Source organism: Mus musculus, chromosome 16 (genome assembly GCF_000001635.26).
Source record: "Mus musculus strain C57BL/6J chromosome 16, GRCm38.p6 C57BL/6J".
Classification (NCBI taxonomy): domain Eukaryota; kingdom Metazoa; phylum Chordata; class Mammalia; order Rodentia; family Muridae; genus Mus; species Mus musculus.
This window is the reverse complement of record NC_000082.6, coordinates 31,492,297-31,518,533: the sequence shown is the minus strand read 5'-3', so window position 1 is coordinate 31,518,533 and position 26,237 is coordinate 31,492,297. Positions and strand designations below refer to the sequence as shown.

At 47.6% G+C, this 26,237-nt stretch overlaps 3 long non-coding RNA genes across 13 annotated transcripts in view; 1 reads left to right on the top strand and 2 right to left on the bottom strand.

The window, feature by feature from the left end:
• Window positions 1-26,237, top strand: part of Gm34032 — a 102,402-nt gene that overhangs the window by 59,950 nt on the left and 16,215 nt on the right. For 5 of the 8 annotated variants that reach the window (XR_001781968.1, XR_001781972.2, XR_001781967.2 and 2 more), the window contains exon 7: window positions 22,578-25,980. This is a non-coding gene — a long non-coding RNA (predicted gene, 34032). Of the gene's footprint in view, window positions 1-9,287; window positions 9,888-22,577; window positions 25,981-26,237 lie in introns of those variants that run through there. The other 3 variants (XR_001781975.1, XR_001781974.1, XR_001781973.1) reach the window with 1 other exon arrangement.
• On the bottom strand, window positions 4,583-10,204 carry Gm46560. 4 transcript variants are annotated; one of them, XR_001781979.2, is made up of 3 exons: window positions 10,015-10,204; window positions 7,858-8,230; window positions 6,366-7,348 (listed from the first exon to the last, which is right to left on the bottom strand). It is a non-coding gene; the product is annotated as a predicted gene, 46560 (long non-coding RNA). The 4 variants fall into 4 exon arrangements; XR_001781980.2 differs by lacking the exon at window positions 10,015-10,204 and adding an exon at window positions 9,196-9,210; XR_001781981.2 differs by lacking the exons at window positions 6,366-7,348; window positions 10,015-10,204 and adding an exon at window positions 4,583-4,722 and having other exon boundaries at window positions 7,858-8,453.
• Gm52238 lies at window positions 19,855-24,113 on the bottom strand. The gene is made up of 4 exons (XR_003951881.1): window positions 24,061-24,113; window positions 23,723-23,828; window positions 20,759-23,161; window positions 19,855-19,959 (listed from the first exon to the last, which is right to left on the bottom strand). It is a non-coding gene; the product is annotated as a predicted gene, 52238 (long non-coding RNA).

Here is a 26,237-nt window from a genome sequence, read left to right as displayed (position 1 = left end):
GTTTGCATGTGAGTATCTGTGTGACTGTGTGTTGGCATGTTGTGTGTGTGTGTGTAGACATGCTCACTGTGGAATGCGAGTGGCGACCAGAGGACAACTCTCAGGGTCGATTCCTCCGAGGGTATCCCCAGGTCTCCAGAGTAACACTCAGGTCTTCAGGTGCCTTTACACACTGAAGCGTCCTAAAGACCTGTCCTTTTTAATGCCAGGATCAGCCTGGGTGTCACACACATGCACATTTGCTGTGCACACCCTTCCACCACTATCCGTAGTGTAAAACAAATTCTTCCTGTTGAGAATTCCACTGAGGGCAGATTTGGGGAGGGGGAAGGGGGCAGCTGGCACTGCTCTGGGGGTAAAACCAAGTATTGGACAGAAAGAGATGGGAGAGGCATTGGCTGGGGAAGAGAAGGGGAGTGTGTAATTACACTGAGAGTGTGTAACGTGGCTTCAGGAATGGCAGCTGAAGACGGGCTTGGGAAACCGCTGTGCAGTAGACATGGCCTTGTGAGAAGTGAGGCCACAGAGCATCACCCTGCTGTGCTGGCTGTACTCACAGCAACCCACCACAGTATCTCAAGGGCTAGAGGGTACCTACGGGTCATGTCCACTGACTCCTCCAGGCCAGCACAAAGGCCACCAGGCCACACCAGGTCCCCTTTGCTGACTCCAAGGCTAGTGAGGGCCCCAATGTCACATCTGTGCTTAAATGTATGCTGCCTGGTCTTCCCACCAGAGATATCTCCTTCCCGTTTCTCCTCTGGCCACATTTCTACTTTTTTCTGGGAAATAATTGATTCTCAGAAGATGAGAGGCAGGGAGGGCAAGAGATGCCTCCTGGAGCTGAAGGGTAAGTATATTCTGTATCCCTCACCCTCCTACGCTTCAAAATTCTGGTCAGCTTATTCTGCTGAGAGAGACCTTCCCCACTGCAACCTCCACAGGGTGTCTGTCCCTCAGCAGGAGGACCAAGCTCATCTTCCTGAGGCAAAGACATTCCCCGAACACAAAAGATGCCACACATCCTGTCTCTCTGGGGATTTAATCACAGGCATTAAGAGGAGTTGTTCCCTTCATAGTGTGTCTTTGCCTCACAGCTTCAGGAGAAAATGGGCATAGAATTAATCCTTCCACAAAAAGGGTGGAAGATGTTCCCCGCTGGCACACAGAGGGGGTGAGATAAACGGTCGCCCACACCCTTTACACAACCACCATTCACTGACCCATGAAGGCTGTTGGCAGAGTTCTCTTTCTTGCGTTTTGGAGTTTATTGGAAAGCTAAATTCCAATTTAAATATTCCTGGGAGGGATGATTAGATATTGAAACATTATAATTATTTTCTAGCGAACTTTCCTCTTTAAAAGAAAAGAAAGAAAATCAGACAAGTAAGGCTGAGAAGAAAGAAAAGAAGGGTCCACAGATTGAGAGCCAGGGTGGAACGGCTCTTGTCTCTCTGTGCCTTGGCCACACGGGCACTTCTGCGGGATGGAAGTACTTTGAACTTACAGCCAAGTGTCAAAACAATGCGGTTGGTATACAGTATGAGCCCAGCAGGGATTGTATGTTCCCTCTTAGTCTCCAACTCCGGCACCATCACCCACCGAGATGAGCATGGTGTTCTGGGACAGCCCCTGCCCGGCAGAGCTGCCCTTGGCCTCAGAAGCTAGCCTTAGGTGCCCTTCCATTGCTGCTCTGACACAATATGCTCCTAGAAGTCACCAGCCGAGTCTCTGATGCATGAGCAATACAGAATTGGCTTCCACTGATTTTTTTTTCAAGATATTAAACTATATTTTTGGCCTTATGGCTGAAAGTCATGCTAAAATGTATGTGGTGCCATTTTTATCCTTGTAACTTGAATACTGAACTTCTTTGTATGCCCTCCTATGGGTGTACAGAATCAAATGCAGTCATGGCCAGCACCATACTTAGCCGTGACACGGTGGGTGGGAGGCTGCAGAGAAGAGGCAAAAGGAGTAGAGTAGTGAATTGATTTTACTCACAGGAGATAAAGAGTGTTAGATTGTTCCTTGGGGCTAGTGAGTGAGCTCAGCACTTAGGAGTTCTGGCTGCTGGTCCATAGGACCCAGGTTTGATTCTCAGTACCCACGTAGCAGTGGCTCACAACTGTCTGTAACTCCAGTCTCAGGGGACCTGACGCTCTTTTCTGGCCTCTGTGAGTAGTGCCTGCACCTGGCGTGCAGATGTTCATGAAGGCAAAATACCCACCTACATAAAATGAAAGAAATACTAATAGTTTTAAAAGATACATTTTAAAAATCTCTTTCCAGTCATGGTAGCACACAGCCTTAACACCAGCACTTGGAAGTCAAAGGCAAACAGACCTCTGTGAGTTCAAGGCCAGACTGGTCTGCATAGGGAATTCCAGGACAGATAGGGCTATATAGTGAGATCCTGTCTTTAAAAAAGAAAAGGTTCCTAAATATCTTTTTTTTTTCATAGCAGCAGAGTTGGGTGGGGGTGTTGAGGAATGTTTCAGATTCAAATCATGTTTCCATGAGGTTCATTCATCTGTATCTCCTGTGAGTAGAACAATTCTGGTTAATTCGTGTTTAAATTGTGTGTGTGTGTGTGTGTGTGTGTGTGTGTGTGTGTGTGTGTGTGTGTGTGTGTGTAAGTGCACATGTTGAGGGGGTATGTGAGTATGCACATCTGTGCACATACACAGGTCACAGTGGGTGTCCTGCTTTCTTACTGTGTACCTTACTTCCTTGAGACAGGTCTGTCATTGAGCCTAGAGCCAGTAGCCCCAGGAATCATGTCTCTGCCTCGGAAAACACTGGGGTTACATGTCTATGAGAGATCACATGTAACTTCTTATGTGGGATTTGAACTCAGGTCCCTATTTCTGTGCAGTGAGCACACGACTTCCCTAAATCCCTCTATACCTAAATCCTTAGCCAAGGCTGGGGTGGGAAAGCATCGATAAAGAATGCTTTCTGAGCTCCTACTTTATGCTTAGTGCTATCTTTGCTACTATAAGGTAATAATATAAAGCAAACACAAAGTTATCTTAAGTATCACATGATGGTGTTGGCAATTACAATATTTTCATTTTCGAGTACCTGTCTATCAACACTCGTAATTCTCCTAACAGTCTTATAAAATAGATATCCATATTAATCCTCTTCGGGTTGCCAATCACAGAGCGATTGGGGGTTGGTCGGATGCTCCTATGTATTCAAATGTTAAGTCCTGGCCCCCCCCCTTCCCACAAGCACAGTCTCAGGTACACCAAATGATGTTGTATAAACGTTGCTCACCAACCCTCTCTGACCAGTTAAATAGAAATGGCTACAGCCAATTACTGGGGAGAATAAAAGTGAGGTGGGACTCCCAGGTAGGGACTATGAGAGAACAGGAGAAAGAGGAGAGAGAAGGAGAAAGAAAGACTGAGAGAACAAGAGGTCTCCGTTAGATGTGACGGAGTAGGAGCACATGCCTGAGTGAAATGCCCCCTGAGGACTCACTGATGGAGCAGAAGTGGCCCAGGCAGGGCTCCAGTAGCCAGGACTTGAGGAACACAACTGGAGAATGATCAGTCTAGCACAGAGAGAAATAGATTAGGGATAATTTGCCCAGTGCTGATTTAACTTTGCCTTGAGTACCGGGAGGCTGGCCAGGTCATATTAATAACTAATAAAGTTATAACTAATATTTTAAAATACCATTTACACGGAACTCTGACTCAAACAAGCTTAAGAAAAAGAAGGAGAATTGGTGCACATAAATAAAAACAGTGGCAGTCGGTTGGCTTCAGGCTAGATGGGATCCAGGCTCAGACTATGTCAGAGATCTCGTGCTTCCTTCATTCTTCTACATTAACTCTCTTGTGTGTTCTTTGCATGTGATGGCCCCAGGAGCTCTGGCTGAGCCTTACATTGTCAAGTTGAGAATAAGTAGCCCCGTACTGACCTAATTCCCACATTTTCCCTCTTCAAGAATCTTGACGAAGTCAGTTTGTATGTGAGTATGTCTGTACCAATCACTGGTTCTAAAAGGATGGGATGTCATGATTGGCCACTCTACACAGTGGTGGCGTGTTGCGGGACTTTTCATGGATCCTCCTGAGGTATAAATAATGATTCGGAGACTTCTAACATAGTTTAAAGCTTAGGCCTTTTGCTGGGGCAGCCTCCCAGCTGCTGTTTAAACGTAACCCGACTATTCTAGCCTACGACCCACCACATGGCTCTTTCTGTGCCTCTCTGCTCTGCTCCAGTCCGTGACTGTGTCCTCTTCTGTGTCCTCTTCCATGTCTGCTCAAATCTCCCCCTTGGCTGATTTCTTCTCTCTGCCTGCATCCTACTCTCTGCCTGGAAGTTCCACCTGTGCACTTCCTGCCCTCGCTATTGGCTGTCAGCTCTTTATCTCAACCAACCAGCAGCAAGGCAGGTGATGCCTGCCTGACCTTCATGGGTTTGGGGCAGGTGTGGAAGAACAAATGTTCACAAGTGGAAAACCTGGTGACGAGTGGTAGAAGTGACAACCCCAAAATCCTGCTGGCATTAACTTCTCCAGTACAGCAATCAATGATGACAATGAAGAGACACACCATCATACAAAGCAAGGAAGGTCGCCCTAATGGAGGCAGAATGGGTCTTTTAATGAGGGCAAAGAAGGAGGGCAATTGGAAATCTCACTGGATGCAGGATGAAATGAGCCTCTTAAGGATTAGGAAACTTCTCTCAGCAGAGGACCTGTTTAGGACAAAGATGAATGAAATGTAAACTATTTGCCTCCAGGCAATATTTATAAACTAAATAACTAATAGTAAAAATAAATAATAAAATAATTTTAAAATTAAGTAAGTAAAAAGAAATAAATAAAATAAATAAAACAAACAAATGTGGGGGTTTCTGAGGAGAGAGTGGGCAGGGGTAATTCACATACCATAAAGTTAGCCATTTAAAAGTGCACTGTTCAAGTGCTGGTGAGATGGCTCAGTGGGTAAGAGCAGCCGACTGCTCTTCCCAAGGTCCAGAGTTCAAATCCCAGCAACTACATGGGATTTACACAACCCATCTGTAACAACCATCTGTAACAAGATCTGACTCCCTCTTCTGGTGTGTCTGAAGACAGCTACAGTGTACTTACATGTAATAATAAATAAATCTAAAAAAAAAAAAAAGTACACTGTTCAGAGTTGAGGATGTAGCTCAGTGGATAGGGTGTTTGCCTAGCATGCACAAAGCCCTGGGTTCAATACCCAGCATTGTATAAACAAAATGCAGTGGTATTCATCAGAACAGCCCTCAGGAGGCAGAGCATAGAGGACCAGAAGTTTCAAGAGCATCTTTGGCCACATAGAAAGTTCAAGACCAACCAAAATTCATGAGGCCAGGTCTCAAAAAAAAAAAAAAATAACATGAAAAACATACAGCCCAGTGAAGCACCCCTTTAGCCTTTATCTGAGCAGTTCTCAACTTTGGCATGTCAGTACTCACTTCCAAAGTATGTGGGACTGAGGCTGGAGAGATGGCTCAGTAGTTACGAGTCTGTACTGTTCTTCCAGAGGATCTGAGTCGGGTTCCCAGCACACATCAGGCAGCTGTGAGTTACCTATACATCCATCTCCTTCACTGGCCTCTTTAGGCTTGTAATATATCAACACCCATGTAATAAAAATAAAAACTAAACTATAAAAAATGTTTAAAAAAAACCCAAAATATATGGTAAGCAACTTGTGTTACTAAGGTTACAGAGTGGTTTTCTTTTATTCTTATTGTAAATTGACAGTGTCTTAGTTTCAGTTTTACTGCTGTGAACAGACACCATGCCAAAGGCAACTTTTATAAGGAAAACATTTAATTGGCTTACCAGTTCAGAGGTTCAGCCCATTATCCACAAGGTGGGAGCTTAGCATCCAGGCAGACGTGGGGCTGGAAGAGCTGAGAGATCTACATCTTCATCCAAAGGCAAACAGGAGAAGACTGACCTATAAGCAGCTAGGATGAGGGTCTTAAAGCCTATGCCCACAGTGACACACCTACTCCAACAAGGCCACATCTCCTAACAGTCCCACCCCCTGGGCCAAGCATATGCCCACAGTGACACACCTGCTCCAACAAGGCCACACCTCCTAACAGTCCCACCCCCTGGGCCAAGCATATGCCCACAGTGACACACCTGCTCCAACAAGGCCACACCTCCTAACAGTCCCATCCCCTGGGCCAAGCATATCCAAATCATCCCACACAGTCTACATTTGTGTGACTCTGTAGAATTCAAAGTAGTGTAAGGATTCATAAAAATTAGTGTGATATAACAAAGTCAAGTGAATTAACACATGTGTATTGGTCTTCTTTTATTTTGCTGTGATAAAATACCCTGGCAAAAGTAATTTAAGAAAGAAAGGCTTTATTTTAGCTCACAATTCCATGGTACAGTAAGGCATAGAAGGGAAGTCACAGCAGCAGGACCTTGAATGAACATTACATTCACAGTCAAGAGCAGAGCACACTGGAGTAAATCATGCGTGCTTAGGACCAATTCGTTTTCTCCCCTTTCATACAGTTCATGATCCCCCTTCCTAGGGAATGTTACCACCCACAGTGGGCAGGTCTTCCCACCTCGATTAACACAATCAAAATAATAGCAGGCCTGTGGGCCAACTTTATCTAGGTAATCAATCAAAGCTCTTCCCAGGTGACTCTATATGGTGTCAAGTTAACAATTAAAACTAGCCACCCCAGCACCTTATACCTTAAACACTAACCCTTAGTTAGAAATCAGAATTAGTAAATGATAATTAGTAAAAATAAATAAATAATTAGTAAACACCCCTTCAATCTCAGTCCTCCTTCTCTTGCAGCGGGATGAACTCTCTTCCAGGTGGCAGAGGCTTGTGTAAGAGGGTGTTGTCACCTATTTGAGTGGTTCTGAGAGAAAATGGTGGCACATGCTACAGCTTGCCAGAACGCTATATCTGTTGTGTGACAAAGTAGACACGCAACCCAAGAAATATATGGGGTGTGGAAGTTTGAATGAAAACGGCCCCCACAGATCCACAGGGAGTGGCACTATTAGGTACTGGAGTGGGTGTGGCTTGTTGAGGGAAGCATGTCACCAAGGGGTAGGCTTTGAAGTCTCAGAAGCTCAGGTCTAGTGGCTCAAAGTTCCCTTCCTGCTGCCTTCTGATCGGGATGTAGAACTCTTAGCTCCTCTCCAGCACCATGCACACTGCTAGGTTTCCTGCCATGACAACAGTAGACTAAATCTCTGGTCTGCAGGCCAGTCCACATGAAATCTTTTCCTTCATAAGAGTTGCTGTGGTCACGGTGTCTCTTCACAGCAATGGAAATCCTGACTGAGACATGGAGTATTCTATGGAAATTAGTAAAAATGACACATCAGTTTATCAACACCACAGATCCTAAGGCAAAAGGCAAATCAGTGCTAATTATCACTCTCAGTAATGGAGGAAGCAGCACTTGAATGAGAGCTCATGCCTAAGACTGCGGGTCTTGTGTGATCTTGAAATTAGCATAAAGGGACATATAAAACTTAGTCAAAAAAATTATGGTTGAGTCTCTAGCACTATAGGGAAAAAAATGTAGAGAGCTTCCCTGGGCTCAATTCCTGGCACCAAACCCTGGGGGTGGGGGGATATGTGTGAAAAGTCACAAACCTCCAGACAAATAATACGAAATAAATAAACGGAATCTTTGTTTAGGAAACCTTGGCATGGCAAACACACGCTTGATTTGAGATACAGACGCTCAGGCCGTTACGGGGGAGGTGGTGACTCTCTGCTCACACCATTAAGGAAAACCTGAGCAAACTAGACTTGGGGGAAGTAGGGTGTTGAGGTCAGCAATAGGTCTGGAACTCACCTCACACACTAGCAGGTTGGATATCTGGGTCAGAGCAGGAACAGTCTCAGACGCGCTGGACTCTTGTCTGCCCTGGCTGAGAGTGAAGGCTCATGGGTAAAGTTATGGCTCCAGTGTGGGAGAGCTGTTCGTCTTCCTCTGTGGGGCAATACAAGTTACAGGAAAAGACATTTGTTGTTGTTCAAGCCAGGTAGTACCTTTCTGGAAGGCAACTGTTCCAGCCAGGGCAGAGGACAGCGCATCCATAATCGTGGCCGAGATGACGAGGATAGTGCCGGTGCTGGGAGAGCAAAGGTGCAGACCAAGCAATGCGGATGGGATGGCGAGCTGTGACCACAGCCCCAGGCTGCATCTGGACCTCTGACTGAACTTCCTGATAAAGAGCAAAACAGGTGTAAACAGGCAGCAGCTGCTCAGCCTCTCCCCACAGAGAGGCACAGGAAAGCTGCTGATGTCCCAGGAGAGCAAACAAGATCGTGTGGAGAGAAAGATCCAGCAAGGCCAGTGCTTTCCTATGGGAAGAGTATGACTTCTGACAGGAAACAGGGCTCTCTGACAGGCTCTTGGCAGTAAAGGGATTTCTGATTTAGATAGATAGATAGATAGATAGATAGATAGATAGATGATAGGGTTTATTTTATTTTATTTTTTTTAAAGAAAGTAGTGTTTTTTTTTTTTTTTCTTTCTGGGCAGTGACTTTCAAGAGAGTACTGTCTTCTGACAAAATATTGCATAGTTATTTTTGACAAGATTTTGGCGGAAGTGTGGGTTTCTGTTAAGACAGGCAAAGGCAGAAACACAACAAACTGGAGAAAAACGAAAAAAGGGGGAAGAACAAACACCCACTGGGCAGTGGGTTCTTGGATGGAGGGAGGCTTATCGGTTCTAAGATTGGAGTATCCAGGAAAGAGTCTCACCCAGTTTCATGGGTGCCTAGCCCAGTAAGTTGGAGGAGCTCTAGACGGGCTGGGGCATATATATCTATAGTAGATACCACAGTAAGAGACTGGGTTTGGAGGAAGGAGAGAAAGAAGCCTGGTCCTTCCACAATGTGCGGGTCTTCATTCAGGAAATTCTAATGGAAGCCTTTGTCCTCTCAATTCAAAAAATGTTCTTAGAGGGGAGGCAACAAAGAATCAAATGATGTCTTTAAATCTGTATCTCCAACATTATCTTGTAACCAGGCCGTAGCACGCTAGAGGCAAGTCAGAGGAGTGGGTATTCTTATTAACCCTCTATAGAAACAGTAGGCAGGCCAAACCCCAATCCATGGGAGCAGTGGTCCCCTGTGCCCCAGATTCAATCACCCACACGCCTGAGAAGGGTCGGTTTACAGACCGCTTTTGTGGCAGGGTGAGGTTGACTAGGAGCAAGAACCTAGCAGTCTGCCACAGAGCAAGAGCAGTCTCTCTTGTCCGCCCTCTTCCCAGGCACCACCTCCGCCACGTGACTGGATGGATTCCTGCAGGCGCCGGGCGCTGGGAGAATGTTAATTGTGTCGATCCCCAGAACAGCTGCAAGTCCGGAGCCAGCCGGAGCCAGGAGCTGCACGCTTGTACTTTGAACCGGATGCGTGCAGTCCTGTACTCGGGCCTCCTGCAGGCAGCCTTGCTCTCTGCCAGGCCACCTTCATCGCTCTTTAGGAGTCTCCAAGCTTGCTTTCTACAGACCCCGGAACATGATCTCTCTAGCTGCTGCCACCCAGCCTCTATTCTGAGGATGCTTCCAACCTCTGATTCTCTCTCTCTTTATTTTATGTGTTTTGCCTGCATGTATGTATATGGGTCATGTTTATGCAGTGCTCTCATTGGATCAGAAGCCATCGGATCCCCTGGAACTGGAGTTACAGATGGTTGAGGTTGTTGGAAACTGAACTATGCTGCTAACCACTGAGCCATCTCTCCAGTCCCAGGGATTCCTCTCCCAATGAATCCCCCTGACTGAACCTCAAGCCATCTAATGGTTGCCAGCTAGGAAGTCATTACAGTGATAATAAACATTAGAGAGAAGCAGATTACTTTTTTTTTAAATCTTAAAAAGTGTGTGTTTCTTAAGAGACTAGGAGCTTTTCTCAGGACAGCGTACATAGCTAATCTGGTCTCTTCTCAAGAACTGCTGTTTCGGGTTCTCTGGGGGAGTCCATTTCTGCATCCATACCGGAGGAAGTGATTGAAGTCCCTTGGGTCCTCAGTAGTGATCCTTAATTTTTGTCTAGATCAAGGCTCTTCTACAACTTCCCAGGGAGAGTGTAGACACGAACCAGGAGACTGTGAAGACCTCAGTCTCCTCCCCTTTCTGTAAAAACGTACAAGATCCCGGCAGTTGCCTTATAGCTACTACAGCTCACCCTCTCAGTGCCTTGCAAAGAAGCCCCACCCAGGTGCTAGGCGGGGCTTGGGAAGCAGCAAGTAGGCCCCGCCTCCACTCAGTTGCTACGCGCCAATGCCTGTGTGGTGGCACATTGCACAGCCTTGGGCATATGTAAAATGGGGTTAACGATGCCCTGCCTGCCTATTGGGGTGGTGAAATTATACATTATAAGCACAGCGGTTCCTTGAGCTCTATGGAGCTCTATGGAGTTTGGCCCCAGGAGTCCTGACAAGGGACAAAATCTGCAGATGTTCAACCCCTTCAGTAAGTAGAGTTTGTACATATCTATACACGTGCTCCTGTGTGCGTTATTTTTAAATTTTATGTGTATGAATACTTTGCCTGCATGTACCTCCGTACTTGGTGCCCTTGGAACTTGAGTTAAAGATGGTTGTGAGCCGCTGTGTGAGTTTTAGGAATGGAGTCCAGGGCCTTTGAAAGAGCAGCCACATCTCCTCTGCAGCTCCCTATATACCTAGTAAAGCATTTCTAGAACACACACACACACACAGCCTATACATGCTCACTACAGATGCGATTTTTTTTTCAGAGTTCTTTGAACCACAGTTGGTTGAATATGAGCACTTAGAGCCCATGGATACAGAGGGCTAATTGCATATCTCAGGCAATAGATAGGTCTATGAACTTGGAAGAGCAGTGCCCAAGGCTGTGCAATGTGCCACCACAGAGGCATTGGCGCATAGCAACTGAGTGGAGGCGGGGCCTACGTGCTGCTTCCCAAGCTCCGCCTAGCACCTGGGTAGGGCTTCTTTGCAAGGCACTGAGAGGATGAGCTGTAGTAGCTGCTGCGTGTCTATTCCAGCGCCCAGCCTGCTCTGCCCAGGACAGAAAGATTGACACTCATGTATGCACGTGGGATGCACTTCCTTCCCGAAGCCAGGCTCCCCTCTTCTCCTGCTTGTCATTAGACACATTGCTGAAGTGAGTCTTTTCTATCCTGAGTCCCATCTAGGGCTCCCTGGACTGGGCTAGCCCATCTACACACCAGCTCTGAATTGGGACATTCTGTAGAGCCTCCTATGCAGACTCTCTGCCTTCATGTCCCAGGACCCCCAAAGAGGCCCCCTAACACTACAGCGATGACGTTCATTGTGAAGGGGCTTCCTGATTGGTCTGCTTGGAGCTGGTCCTTTCCCCGCCTCCATTTCAGTCTTGGAATCAGAGAGGCGGGCAGGAGTGTGTCTCTGGGAGTGAGTCAGGGTGTTGCCCTATGACTCTGCTCTCTCATTGCACCCAAGGACAAGCAGTCCACACTGACTGAGAACAAGCGCTCCCAGAAACCAGAGCCAGACAGAAGCAGGGCTAGGCATGTGCTGGTAAAACCAGCTTTTCTTCTTCCAAAGGCCAGAAAACACAGGGCTGGAGCAAGTTGGAAGAGGAAGTTGGATCGGAACAGAGAGGGTAAAAACTCCTGAGTCACTCAGTGTGTGTTCCTGCCCTCCACCACTGCTGGGGACCTGGAACAGAAAGTAGTGGCCTTAGAAATGAGTAGGGCTGAAGCAGGAGAAAACTTACCACTAGACAGAAGCCAGTATAAAATCTCCAACCTGAGTGAGGCACGAGAGACTCTACACTGCTCAAGGCAGTGATCAGGGGCGCATGCTCTCCTTCATGAAGGGAGTCTGTGGGAAGGGTCCTTCTGAAAATGCTAGACTTCCCTCTGCAAACAAACAAACAAACAAACAAACAAACAAACCAAAAAAGCCTGAGCCCATCTGCACAGAAAATGAGTTTCCCAGGTGACTAAAATACCTTTTTACACTAATTTTAGGAGGAAGAGGTAAATAATAAAGAACCAAAAAACAAACCAAGGATTTAAATCAATAACAACAACAACAACAAAAACAGCAACATTTTGTTTAGGTGCCGGAGTGATGGCTCAGCAGTCAAGAGCACGTGGTGGCTCACAATTGTCAGTGACTACAGCTCCAGGGAACCAAACGCCCTCTTTTGGCCTCCTCAGTCACTTGCACGCCTGTGCTGCACATACTTAAACTCAAATCCACACACATACACACAAAAGAAAAAGAAACCATCCTGACTGTAGCCTATTTTGTAGGTGACACTTTTGCCCCTGAAAAGATTGATATCCAGAGAGTGACTGTTTACTAGGTCATTATGATGGTCAGTTGTTTTTTTTTTTTGTTTTTGTTTTTTTTTTTAAACAACAAACAGGCAAAACAGTATCAGAGTTTATTGTCAAAGGAAGTCAGGACAGGAACTCAAGCAGGGCAGGAACCTGGAGGCAGGAGCTGATGCAGAAGCCATGGAGGGGAGCTGCTCACTGGCTTGCTCCCCATGACTTGCTCAGCCTACTTTCTTATAGAACCCAGGACCACCAGGCCAGGGATGGCACCACCCACAATGGACTGTGCCCTCCCCATCCATCACTCATTAAGATACCCTGCTGACTTGCCTACAGCCTGATCTTGTGGAGGCTTTTTCTCACCTTGGGCTCCCTCCTCTTTGATGGCTCTATCTTGTGTCAAGGTGACATAAAACTAGCCAGCTCAGGATTGAATCCAGGGTTCCCAGCATGCTAGGCAAGGAATTTGACAGCCTAGCTGCATGCCCAGCTAGCAGCTGGTCGCAGTTAAATCAACCTGAGGCGATTTAGAATTGCTGTGGAGACAAACTCTGGGTCTGTCTGTTAGGGGGTTTGCAGTGGGAAGACCCATTCTGATCGTGGGTGGCACTGCCCCAAGTACTAGGATCTTGGACTGAAAAGGCAGTCGCAGGCAAGTGCAACACCAGCATCCCTCTCTTCTCTCAGCTTCCACAGAGGTGGGTGTGGCCGGCCAGCCACACTCCTGCTGCTGAGCTGCCCCATGGTACATAGAAAGATTGCTGAACAAAGGTTTCTGTTCTCCCAGCCGTCAGCATCCCTCTGCATTACGGCCAAACAGAGCTCGGCTGTATTTCACAACTGATCACAAGCTCCTTAAAGGGATTTTTCAAGAGTCCTAAATCCTTTGGACAAAAGGTGATACGTTTAATGCATTCATCAGGGAATGGCTCATCTTAATGGTTCTTACCTGGGTGGGGTTGGGGCATCCTCTCTCCAAAGAATATTTCTAATGCCTAGAGATATTTTTGACTGCTGTAAATAGAATGGGGTAGGGGATAGGATGCTATTGGTGTCTAGAGGGTAGAGGTCAAAGGTCCTATAATGTACAATCCCCCACCACCACACACACACACACACTGGTAAAGAATTATCTAACATCTCATCAGTAGGCAATTACAGAAAGAGGAGTGTAGTCTGCTCTATGCAGACAACGAGAAGCATCACTGAGCCTGGAGTGGGAAATCAGTAGTTGGGTGAATCACATGCTGCCCAGTGCACCCAAGCCGATCAAGGGCAAGGCACAGCACAAGCTCCACCAAGGCGAAGTTCCTCCTTAGGTTTCCCCTGGCAACCAAGTTTCCTTGTGACCAGCTATGTTTCTTTGGCTATATCAGGGTTATCAGTTATGTGTGTCCCCAGCCTGGGGCCAGAGTTCACCTAAAATGGTTTTACTTCTTGGTCCTCATTCCTTCATAAGTTCGCCCTTTATAGTGTTCAGGGTGATCTGAGTGCAGAGGATTCTTCTGAGAAACGGGGTAACCTGTGAGCAGCTAGAGCAGCGGTATTCAACCTGTGGGCTGCAACCCCTTTGGCAACTCTCTAGCTCCAAACTATCTACATTACCATTCATAACAGTAGCAAAATTGCAGTCATGAAGTAGCAACGGAAATAATTTTATGGTTGGGGGCCACCACATTATGCGGGACTTTATTAAAGGGTCGCGGCGTTAGGAAGGTGGAGACCCACACTGGTCTAGAGGTTGAAAGACTAACATGATTTCCTCTAATCCAGCACTAGTCTTTCTCGGGTAACAATGTGACGTAGCAATTAGTAGAATACACATAACGTAAAGAACGGTCATAATTCAGATAGCTTTTGTCAGTCTGAACTTCCCCAGTGACCAGACACTGAAAGAATAAGCAGCATCATGCAGGAATAGCGCTGGGGACGGTCTGAGGCTGCGGAGGAGGACTTCTATTGGAAGCAGTTAAGAACCGCTGGTTGGACTCTCAGGCAGCCGATAGTTTCCATATTAGCTCTGAGCTGGAAGGCACGGCACTTTAGAGTTGCTGACGCTCCTCTGTGGAATGTTGTAGACTGTTCTTCATTCTGCACCCAGGGACACTGCAGGGACAGTAACTGCCCTTGCCATCTGGCTGCTTGGGATTCCCTAGAACACTTTTATATCCCTCATCTTGCTTCTACCTTCTACCTTCTAGTGAGGACGGTAGGGCAGGGAAACCACTTTCACTGTATGGGTAAAGACAGGGCTAGGAGACATGATTTAAACTCCAGGGCCTGGGCCCCATCCTGTGACTGTGGACCCAGGGCTCTTTCCACTCCCCTTGCTTTGGTAATGGACCCCGCAGGAGATGTCTGAGACGCTAGATATCAGACTCTCTGAATGAAGTCGTCAGGCAGTAAGTACCTGATAAACTAGTCATTTTATATATTCCCAAGTCCCAGCTCACTCATGAGAATCTCACAGAGGTAAAATATAGAAAGTAATGAACAAGTTCATGCTCAGTTGCCATAGAAACCTATGCTTATCTTAGGGTTCATATTCTGTACAAAAATTCCAAAAATTCCCCCCTGAGGATCTTAGATTTCTAAATCTGAAAAGCAAAGCACACTAAGCCAGGTTAGATGTTTCTGGGTAATTTTACCTTTGATATTAGTATACGTCTGTAAGTTCTGTCTGTGGCGTCAAAGGAAGGAGAACCTTCTAGAATAAGTGAGTGGTTTCCTAACCTTGTTTTGAGAGACGTCACCCACTCACTCATTTACTCAGTGTTGATTGCGTGTGTGACTGTTGTGTTGGGCTTATAAACAACACAACAGCACACTGGACCAGTTCCATATAGCTGCCCTTTATAAGGGAAGGAAGTCATTATGGCAGCCTCTCGACACAGAGTTTAAAGCCACCTTTGGTGACGCCATCAGGGGCTCTTCTATTGGAATGTAAAACTCCCAGAATACTAGGATGTCCCAGTAGTGAGTCAGAAAGTCTTTGAATTCTGAACAGGCCCTCTGATGACTGTTAATTGGGGGGGGGGGGGGAAGGGGAGCACACACATTCCACCTTTAGGCCTTTGTGATCAAAATCTAAAAGCTCACTTTAGAAACTTCCAAAGAGGCTTCAGTCCAAATATCTCAGGAACAACAACAACAACAAAAAAAGTCAGATCTCATTTAGAGTCTAGCATTAGCCACATTCACTAAGGAATGGTCTTCCAGGAAAAAAAAAGTTGTCTGTGGTGCGAAAGTATCTGAGCAGTGGGATCTGTTTCTGAGCGCACATTCAATCAAAAAGTAACAACATATCACTTGCAAGGGAGACCTGGGGAGTGGGAACCGAGGAGACGTTTCTAGGTGGACGATCCCACATTCCCTGCTGGAGGGAAGAGGACAATCTTAGTTAGGCGGGAAATTACAAAAGTCTGTGGCATGGGGGAGACTCGCTTGATGTCTGGGTGGAAGGTTAGTTGAGGAGGCAAATAGAATCTACCTGACAGAAGAAGGGATGTCTGCATCCGCAGGGGCCACGCCCTCATCAAGGGCAGCAAGATGCCAAAGACACTGCCCCTGCTCTGGAGTCAGTTATAGCTCCTCTGGTGGAGACTCGGCCAGCTACCTAGGACAATTCTACCCAGCTTCGTCAGGTCCCCAGAGCACACGGAGGTTGCTCACACTCAGCCTAGGAGGTTAGGGGGTGGGGCTGGTTGCAATGTTGCCTGGACCCAGAGTCTCTGGGCAGTGCCTTGGCGAGCTATTGCTTTATGTGTGGTTCTGGAGATTTGCCAAAGAAAGAAAGAAAGAAAGAAAGAAAGAAAGAAAGAAAGAAAGAAAAAAGAAAGAGAGAGAGAGAGAGAGAGAGAGAGAGAGAGAGAAAGAAAGAGGAAGACAGATACAGGAGCTTGAGTGACAAGAAATCCTCCTGAAAGGAAACAATGTCTCTACCCCACCCCACACCCCTTCACATTTAGACTGAGGGCAGGAGCAGACAGGAGGCCCGGCTTCAGCGCCTTGCCCAGGTCTGCGCAGGTCGTTAGGGGATCTCTGGGGAAATCCACTCTTCCCATTAGCAGCAAACTGGGCCAGAGCAGGCACCGCAACTGCACTACTGTTGCCTCTATTGGATTACAAAGCCGAGTAATTGCCATTTAAGATTCAAGTAATGGCGAGGGCATTCATCTGCGCTTTCGTTCATTTGTACAGCAATTAATTTGTTCCTAAGTTAACAATAAAAATGGTTATGTGATCTAATAAAGTAGATATGACTGCAGGGAAAAAAATATCCATGTCTGTCCCACCCTGCTAGCCAGGCCAAATCGTTCCGTGTTTGCCATGCTGTCACGTGTGTCTCTGAGATGGTTATTTTCAAGCAGGGAGAGGGCAACGGGGCATGCATGCTGGCCCCTGTCGGGGATCCAGTCTCAGAGGCTCTGAACAGGAAAATGAGATTTGTGCGGTGCCATGCATTATTGACGTGAAATGGTAGAGATGTGTCACTGCTGTGGGGCACTCCCTCTACCCCAGGAAGGCCCGGAAATGAGGCCTCTGGAATTGTTTAAGGCAAAGCTAGACACTAACCAACCCAGAAGACTGTTAGCACAGACCTGTGAGCCGCGATCTCAGGCACCATATGGCCAGCAGATGCAGTCTGCTTGGCAGGAAAGGGGTTTGAAGTCCTCGGATTTGTTTTTAATTTTGAATAATTGGAGTATTTTCATATAAATATCCAGATTCCCAAGTGTCATGGAAAGTTGGGATTTCAGCGGCACAGCCCTGACGTTCCTGCCTGACATCACTTCCCAAGGACTGAGTGGTGACAGTCCATTTCACTCAGGCAGTGATTTACTGCAGTCACCCCAAGTCTCTGTGCCCTACACTGTCCTCATCTCTCCATTATTAACCAGCTTGGCTAAGATGTCAGTTTGTGACCCATTTCAGCATTCACAGAAGTCACCTGAAGGAGTGACCTGCTGGGCTACTGCATCCAGTCTGCTTAACTCTTCTCTTCCTGGAGCATTTTGCCTTGTCAGCATTTGAATGTCTTAGACTCAGGAGTTCCCTCAGCTAGCATCTTATACACGCTATGGTGTTTTGTGGCTCTGGCATTGAACCTATTGCCGCAGGGCCAATGTTACTTAGGGCAGCGGATCTATTTGCTCGTTTAGCTAGCAATGCTGAGAGAACAAAGCCATGTGACTTATTCAAAGTCGTGCGATGACTTAAGTAAATGCTGACTTAAGTTTTGGTGCCTTTTCTATTGTATCTCAGCTTCTTCTAGAATGTTCCTCATGAGATCACACATCACAGAGTAAAAGTTCTCCAGCAGCCTTCTCACTTTGGAGATGCCCGACAGCCTAGGCCTGTTGCTCTCCAAGATGGCATCCTGTGGTGAGATGTGGTATTGGAAGCCTGGCCTCTGATTCAGTTTGCTGGCTTCTGAGAGCCTTGCAATGGGAGTGAAGCCAGCTGGGCTCTCCCTCCCCCTCTCTCAGACCAGCCCCCTGACCTTAAACAAGTTTCCTCACTAGCTGGTCTGCGTCATAACTTTGCAACATCAGGCAGGAGTGCCTGCCTCCTGGAATTCTGTGATGCTCACAGGACGTCCACAGAGGATCTTTCAGAGGACAGGGGTTCTCTGAAAGATGTAAACTGTTAGGACCACTGGGGTGAAAGAGGACAGACATTCTAAGTTTGCTCTTTTTAAAAAGGAGGATAGAGCTCTGATAGAACAGGTCTCAGGTCCTCCCCAGTGCAGTGAGAATTGGAACCACAGGTCTCAGTTGAAACCATCTGTCCCCGAGGATGAGCAGCTAGCCTATGGGGTGAACAGCATTACCCTAAGGGTTCCCAAGGGATTTCAAGGAATTCAAGGCCCAGCCCAGAAACAGGACCATTTCATTGATTCCGTTGTAAGGAGAAAGTGGAGGGGAGAAAGACCTTTCTCCTTGCCAACCCCAGGCTGGAATTCTGAATCGCATGCAATCAGAGAAGAGCACCCTGGGTGGCTCTAGGCTCACCAACACAGGCTTGGGAGACAAGACAGTATAATTGAGCACTGTCCCTGCATGCTCGTGGGACCCACCAGTGCTCAGCCTAGCTAGATCTCTGCAGTGACATCCAGGCGTGTTCTGCATTAAATCAGAGCTGGTAATTTCTTTCAGAGGGAAACAGCTCTGAAATGGCATGAAAGACAAAAATCTGTTCCTTGAAAAAATGACAGCATATGGGCCTGCGCTGCTGCAGAGGGGCGAGAGGCTTCGCCTCCCTTTGTTACACTCATCAAGCCGCTGATGTGAATGTCAGATTAGCAACAGAACCATATACTAACGGCACCCAAATTAGCTGCTAACAAGGCACTCTGGCTCACTCCAGGCAGGCAGATTGCTCTGACTGTGAGAGACGGAAAGCGCCTTAGAAAACAGTGCTTACTGATATTCTCACATCTCAAAAAAAGATCACTCCCTGCTCTCAGAGAATTGCCAGAGGAAGATGGAGCCCAGCCTCCTGTCTGCCTCCATGCCAGGAGCCAACAACCAAACCCACAGATTAGGAAGAGACTTCCTCCAAAGGTGATTTGGAGAGTTCAGAATGTTGGTGGGAAGGGGTGAGGGAGGGGCTCTGAGATCAGATAGGGAGGGGGAGCAAGGGTCTCAGGAGAGGTGGTGTTAGCATTTCAGAGTATGGTCCACTGATGGCACACGCCTTTAATCCCAGCACTCTGGAGGCAGAGGCAGGCAGGTCTGAGTTCGAGGCCAGCCTGGTCTACAGAATGAGTTTCAGGATAGCCAGGGCTACACAAAGAAACCCTGTCTTGAAACAAACAAAAACAACAGCAAACATCACTAACTGACCCTGGTCCATCTAAGCTTGTGCTATCCTTGGCTCCATGGTGAGTCTCTCAGGGGGATAAAAATCAAGGAGAGCCCATCATTTGAAGGCCACTTTGTTTTAGAATTTATTACAGGATCTCTGGACCAGGGCCAGGGAGAGTAGGGCGCAGGAGGTTGGGTGGATGATCCGAATCACGAAACCTATCCTAGGCAAAAGGCAAAAGAACAAAGTCAATAAAGTAAAGGCCGTTGGCGAGTAGAGGGAAGATGGCGTCTGTGTAGGTGTAGTGGTTTGGACTAAGGACCTTCCCAGCAGAGAAGCCTGCAGCCCTGTAGGTGAGGGGTCTGCTTTAGGGAGATGGCAAATACCTGCTGGACTGCAGAACAGCTCTGAACCTGACATTTGAGTCATGTGAATTCCTAAAAGGAATGTCATGGCCTCGACATGCACGAAGCACTGTTGTTTGAACAATGTGTGTGTGTGTGTGTGTGTGTGTGTGTGTGTGTGTGTGTGTGCCCTGAGGAAGGGTTAGAGAATGTGTTCTACAGCTACAGCCAGAGGGAGAGCTGAGCTCCAGGTCGGGACAACAGAGGCAGCACAGAAATGGCAGTGTCAGAAATGGGCCTGGAAGGACAGTGTATTAGGGTTTCTACTGCTGGGAAGAGACACCATGACCACAGGAACTCTTATAAAGGAAAGCCTTTAATTGGAGTTGGTTTAGTCCACTGTCATCATAGCAGGAAACATGGCAGCGTGCAGGCAGACACAGTACTGGGAAGTAGCCGAGACTTCTACATCTGGATTGGCAGGAAGGAGAAAGAAAGAGTGATCCCAGGCCTGGCTTGAGCTCCTGAAACCTCAAAGCGCCCCCTCCCTAACCCTCATTCCAGTGACCACTTCCTGCAACAAGGCCACACCTTGTAATAGTGCCACTCACTCCCTGTGAGCCTATGAGGCCATTTAAAAATCAACACAGATGGGGACAAAATAAACTCAGGACTTACAGATTCGTGCCCTCAACATACAAACAAGAGCCTTGCTAGTCTAGATGCAAAGCCGGCCTGACCTTTCTTTGTCAGATGGCCCCCTTATCTGGAAGTGGGCTGAGGGGACGCTATGGCATCGTGGTACCAGGACAAGCACGGGAAGCCATGTTTGCTCTGGATGAAGTGGGAAATGGAGGCAGAGCCAGCACGGCTTTAGAGAGCAAGCCCTGGGCAGGAATTAAGAGCGAGCCTGACAGGCCCATGGCTGCAGCAGTGGGTGATTCCTTCCTGCCTGTGTTTTTGCAGGCCTCCCCTTGTGAAGAGTGGTATGAACCAGGTTTCTGACACTTCTGGTATCCAGTTATATTTTCCAACAGACAATCTAACGTTGAGAGACGTATCTGCACAGCTGACATCTAAGAAATGATAGGATTTGGGTTTTCTGAGTGACACGCATAAGTAGTTTCTAGGAATGCTGTGGGAAATGCTTTGGTTCTAGGCTATCTCTTGGGGTGCAGCTGGACTATTGCCTGCAATGGCCCTGTGGCCTCACTGACAGCCACGTAGGCTATGCAAAGGCTCCAGTGCAAGCATAGCCACCAGCTGGCACCTTCTAGAAGAGATGCGAGGTAGAGTGGGGACCCAGAAGCTTCTCCGCATCCAGGTGACTTAGCTGCATCCTGGTCCCCTGGGGTCTTCGCAGTGGCTCTCTGGCGCTCCCTCTACAGGGCTCTGGCTCTTAGCCAAGTCCAAAGCTCCTCCCACAGCTTCGATCGAAGATACCTTCCTTGTCCATTCCAGAGATCTGCCTTTTTAAAAAAGTACATGAGGGCTGGAGAGATGGCTCAATGGTTAAGAGCACACTGGCTGCTCTTCCAGAGGTCCTGAGTTCAAATCCCAGCACCTACACGGTGGCTCACAGACATCTGTAATGGGAACCAATACCCTCTTCTAGTGTGTCTGAAGACAGCGACAGTGTACTCACATATATAAAATACATAAATAATTTTTTTAAAAAAATAAATAAGTAATACATGAAAGAAACCGTACCACAAAGATGAACATTCCTCCAACATATGGAGAGTAAACTTGGAGGTCAAAACAAAGGTGTGTGCTGCATTGGCTGTACAAGGATCTACTCTGGCATCCTCAACACTCACTAAAAAAGCCAGGCATGGCAAGGCGACAGGTGCCTGTAGCCCCAGTGTTGGGCAGGTGGTGTTGGAGTGGGGGCAGAGACAAGAGATTCCCTGGGGCTTATAGGCACAGTTTAGCCTAAACAGCCAGCTCCAGGTTCAATATGAGACCTTACCTCAAAAATAAAGTGGAGAGCAACTGAGGGAGATGATGTTGACCTCTGACCTACACACACACACACACACACACACACACACACACACGGTGGGGGAGGTGGCTGTTGTTAGAGGAGCCCTCAATGGTTAAGAGTACTTGTTCTTGCAGAGAACCTGGGTTCCATTTTCAAAACTGACATAGTGGCCTATAAACACTCAAAACTCCAGTTACAGGGGACCCATTGTCCTACTCTGACCTCTGTGGGCACCAGGCACTCACATGATACACATACAAACATGTAAGCAAAACACTCATACACATAAAACAAAATAAATCAATCTTAAAAAAATTAAATAAGAGCACGGACACAGAAAGGCCTCCTAGCTGTAAGAAGCACTGGCTTCCTTTAAAAAGGAGCTGTGATCTTATTAAAAATCAAACCTCAGCTCATACTGATCATATTTGCATTTCTAGCTCCCTGTCTGTCTGCCTGTATGTCTGTCTGTGCCTGCCTCTGTCTCTCTCAGACAGGATCTCACTCTGTAGACCAGGCTAGCCTCAAACTCACAGAGATCCACCTGCCTCTGCTTCCCATGTGCTAGCATTAAAAGTGTGTGCCATTTTGTCCCTGGGTATCATGGGAAAGCTCTGGCTTTGGTTCTGATACCAGTTCTGCAATAAAAATTATGCAGTGGTGCAGGCCATTAATTCAGCACCCAGGAGGCAGAGGCAGGCTGACCTGTGACGTTGAGGCCAACCTGGTCTACATATCAAGTTCCAGGTCAGCCCGGTTACATAGTGAGACCCTGATACAAGGGGGAAAAAAGTTACCATCAAAAATTCTAAAATCTTCTAGCCCCGGGAAGAACTATAGATTCAATCAAGATCTGTGGGCTTATCAACAAATAAAGGAGAAATGTGAGGCTTGGACACATTGTGTTAGGACAACTAGAATTACAAAAGGCAGAAACATGTTTCTTATTAAATTAAAAAAAAAAGTTTTTCCAGTGAGACAAATATCAAGTTCTCCAATGACGCTTATAAATCAATGGTAAGATGGATTGCTGCTACCGCAATCGCTCATTTTCCCTGAGAGGATGACTCGCATAAACTCTCGACCTTTTGTGTCTTTGCAGATAGATCTATCTTCTCCAATTATCTCTGCAGTTGCGAGATCTGTACAGCGGGTAGGCATGTGCTCTCGTTCATCCCCTTCTGTGTTTGCCAAGAGCCTCCCGAGATGGTTCCTAATACACCAAGTTCATCAATAAAACAAGCTCTTTTTGAAGATATTCCTTAAACCCAAGAAAAGAGACAATCTATTAAACAACAACAACTTTACAGTACAAAGACGGAAAATGTACTCATTTTTTAGGGCCGCCATAACCAATCGTTGCAGACAGAGTGGCTTAGATAACAGAATGAGTTTTCCCACTGGGCTGGCAGTCTGAGGGCCGGTTGTCAGCAGGGCTGGTTTCTTTTCCTTGGCTGGCAGACAGGCCACCTCCTTGCTCTGTCCTCACACGCACCCCTGGAGCCTTCCTGTGTGTTCCTTCCCTGTTCTCACAAAGACAGCAGTCACCTCGGATTAGGCTCCATTCTGATTTCATCCATTTTCATTTAGTTGTGTCTTCAAGAACCCTGTCTGCAGATATGGTGACATTCTGAGATATAGGCACGTGTAAGAATTTACAGGGAGATACAATGCAGACTGACAATCCTGAAAAAGCAAGATACAGGCATGACCTACAACTCCAGGCAAGACAGTAGGAAGCGCTTCAGCACAAACTGCACACATCTATGATATGTATCTTACCCAAAACAAAGAGGCACAAGTGACATAAGTCTGTGCCTTTACGCCCAGGCAACCCTGAGGGAATGGGCCACAAGGGGAGGAGATGGCTTCCCCGGCTAAGTCAAGGTCATCTGAACAGCGGCTGCAGAGCAGCAGAGAATGGTGGAGAAGGGTAAGAAGGGGTGGGGGGAGATTGGGGGGGATAGGAGTGATAGGGAGGTAGGGGAGCTGTGGGGAGGGGGACAAAGAGAGATGGAGAGAGGTGGGGAGTTGTGAGGGTACCCGTGGAATCAAGCAGACAGCTTTTCTAGGAGCCATGTTGGTTTTCTTCCAGCTGATGGTTTTTCCTGGCTATTTAGGAAATGAGCAAGCAAATCCAGAGCCTTCGGACTCCCATCCCTTTCCCCTGCCCCAAGGCCCAACAAACAGACAGATATGACAGAGATGACCAAGATAGAAAACACGCCTCCTTAGTGAGACACTCACCCTTTCCAGATTTCCAGAGACATATGAAAGCAAATTTTTCTCAACCCACCTATCCTGTTCCGTACACACTGATCCGGACCCTGTAGCCGGGAAATTCCTCATCTCCCTGTGGGGAGAGTGGGTGTGCTTTATGGCAGGCCCCGGAATGTCTGTAACTTTCCACCTGTGAGGTTCCCTGACAGCTACAAGCCTAAACAGGAGTGACACTGAGAAACGAGAGGCACCAGCACAGCTTCTAGTGAGGAATCAGGGTCACCCAGAGGCACCCATCATGGCAAGACCCAGAAGTTTTGAGTGTCTAATACACAGCAGGCCTTTAGGCAGACACAGATCATTACCATCATCTTACTGATGAGGACGCCACGGTCAGCAAGGTTCAGCCACTTGCTTGATCAGGGGGAAACCCTGATCAAGAGCTAGAGAGGCAGAGTTGGAGTCTGAACCAAAACTGAGCCAGGTCCTCCCTTCCCAGTCTGGTGCTGCCTGCCTGTGGACCTTAGGCCACTGGTGCTGCAATCTGCAACGGCCTGATGGTCTTCAGCTTCTGCCAAGTGCAGCCTCACGTGACCACTCGAAGCCCTGCTCAGGACTTAGTACACTGACGCCTCTCAACAAAGGAGAATGGAACTCAAGTATCATGAGGTCATGACACAAGCTGTACCAGGTCACTGGGGCGAATGCCGTCACCCTGATTCTGGAGGTCCCTTGGGAAGCACTCACTGAGCCAGCAGTGGGTGGCTGCCATGTGAGCTCAGCTTCAGTCCTGCAGGGGACAAAGGATGAAAACAGATTTCCTGACACTAAAGGAGTAGCCATTGGTAACCAACACTTCTGTCCCCCTCCTTAAGTCGGGGTCTTTACAATAGCTTCTGTTCTGAAATGGCAACTTAATCAAGAGGAGAGAGACAGAGACAGAGATAGAGATTCCCCTCAGTGTCCTTATGAACAGATCATGACCCTATCACATGCTCCGCCTCCCAAGCTGCCAATCAGAACCAATATCGACACCACCACCCCCAACACACACACACTTCCCTAGGGAGGGAGAGAAGGGAGGTGGGGGTGGGGCAGAAAGGAGCTCTGGGCCCAGGGGAAGAATGTTCCACGATCACACCAGATCACTCAAACCGAAACAAAGCCATCTTGCCTTCTGCTGTCAAAGCAGAGAGCACCAACATTTCAGTTTCGTCCCTAAAGCTGTACACACCTTTTGGTATGTATCCCAGGTTCTCTGGGAAAGAAGGTTTTAGGAAAACAATGTATTTTCTCTTTTGGAATCTGGGCTTTTCCGCTAGGGGAGAAGAAGCTGATGAAAAAAATCAGTCTAGACAGCAATTTCTACTTAACACACAGACCTTCCTTGGCATCCGCCAATCAAAAGGTGAGAGCAACCGCGAAGCTAGGGGAAACGCTGCCTCACCCCTGAGGCCTCCTAAAGAGCCAAGTATTTGTTTTTCCTTCTTAATCTGAACTGGCTTCTTCCACAAAGCCCTTTCTAAACAGCCATTGATTTCTCCAGCTCGAACAGCCCATTAATAACGCCAAGTACTCAGGAGTCCCTGTAATGCCTCCAGCTTTGTTTGGGTTGGACTTGCTCCCTGGGGTCCTCTGGGGGAATCTGCCTTCCTCAGAGCTCAAACCGGTTCCCAGGGAGATTGGAATCACAGCCGCACCCCAGCCTGGGTCAATGTGGGCAAAGGAGCTTGCTGGAAACCAGCCTGTCCGTGTTTGCTCCAAGCACCTCCACCCATGGCCAATCTGCTCTGTGCCCAGGCGCCTGCCCTCAGTTCAGCAGGGGCAGACACCTGCCAGAGAACAAAGTGGTGATGAAGAGAGCTGTTAATGAGACACATTGCTACCCGCACATTCTCTGGGCAGATCCAGATACTCTTTGGCTTCTCTCAAGGCCTCTTGTTCCAGCTCCGGATTTCACTGTGGTGATGCCCTGTGCATGGGTTCCAACATACTGGCCCCTGGTGTAATGTGACAGTGTCTCACACCAGCCACCATGAGTCACTGCCTTCTCTGATGACCCTGATACCTCTTCGGCCTGGCCGGTGCTCATTCATATGTGGCCTGTGAAACTGTAGATCAGTGTGTCCACCAGAAGATGAGAGTTGGAGCAGCGTGCTTCTGCTCCTTCAGACTGAGCAGCCATGTTGAGTGTGATGCTCCGATTTTGCCTAACACTCCTCACCTGACCGGTGGCAGAAAGCGTGTCCTTCCACTGACTGCCTCTCCTCCACCTGGGAAAGCAGGTAAGTTTGAGCCTTTGTCTTATGCTTGAGCTTTGCTCTCTGGGGATCCCAGGGTAGATGGTCTGGCATGAGAATCTTAACCATTTGAAAAGACAGCCTTGAAGGAGAGGCCATTGGCCACCATGGTGGCACCATGTCTGCAGTCCCAGCTCTAGGGAGGCTGCGGCCAGAAGATGACCAAGAAGTTGACCAAGGTAAGCTTGGGCTACAGAGTCTGTCCTTGTTAAAAACACTATGAAAGAAAAGGAGGAGGGGGG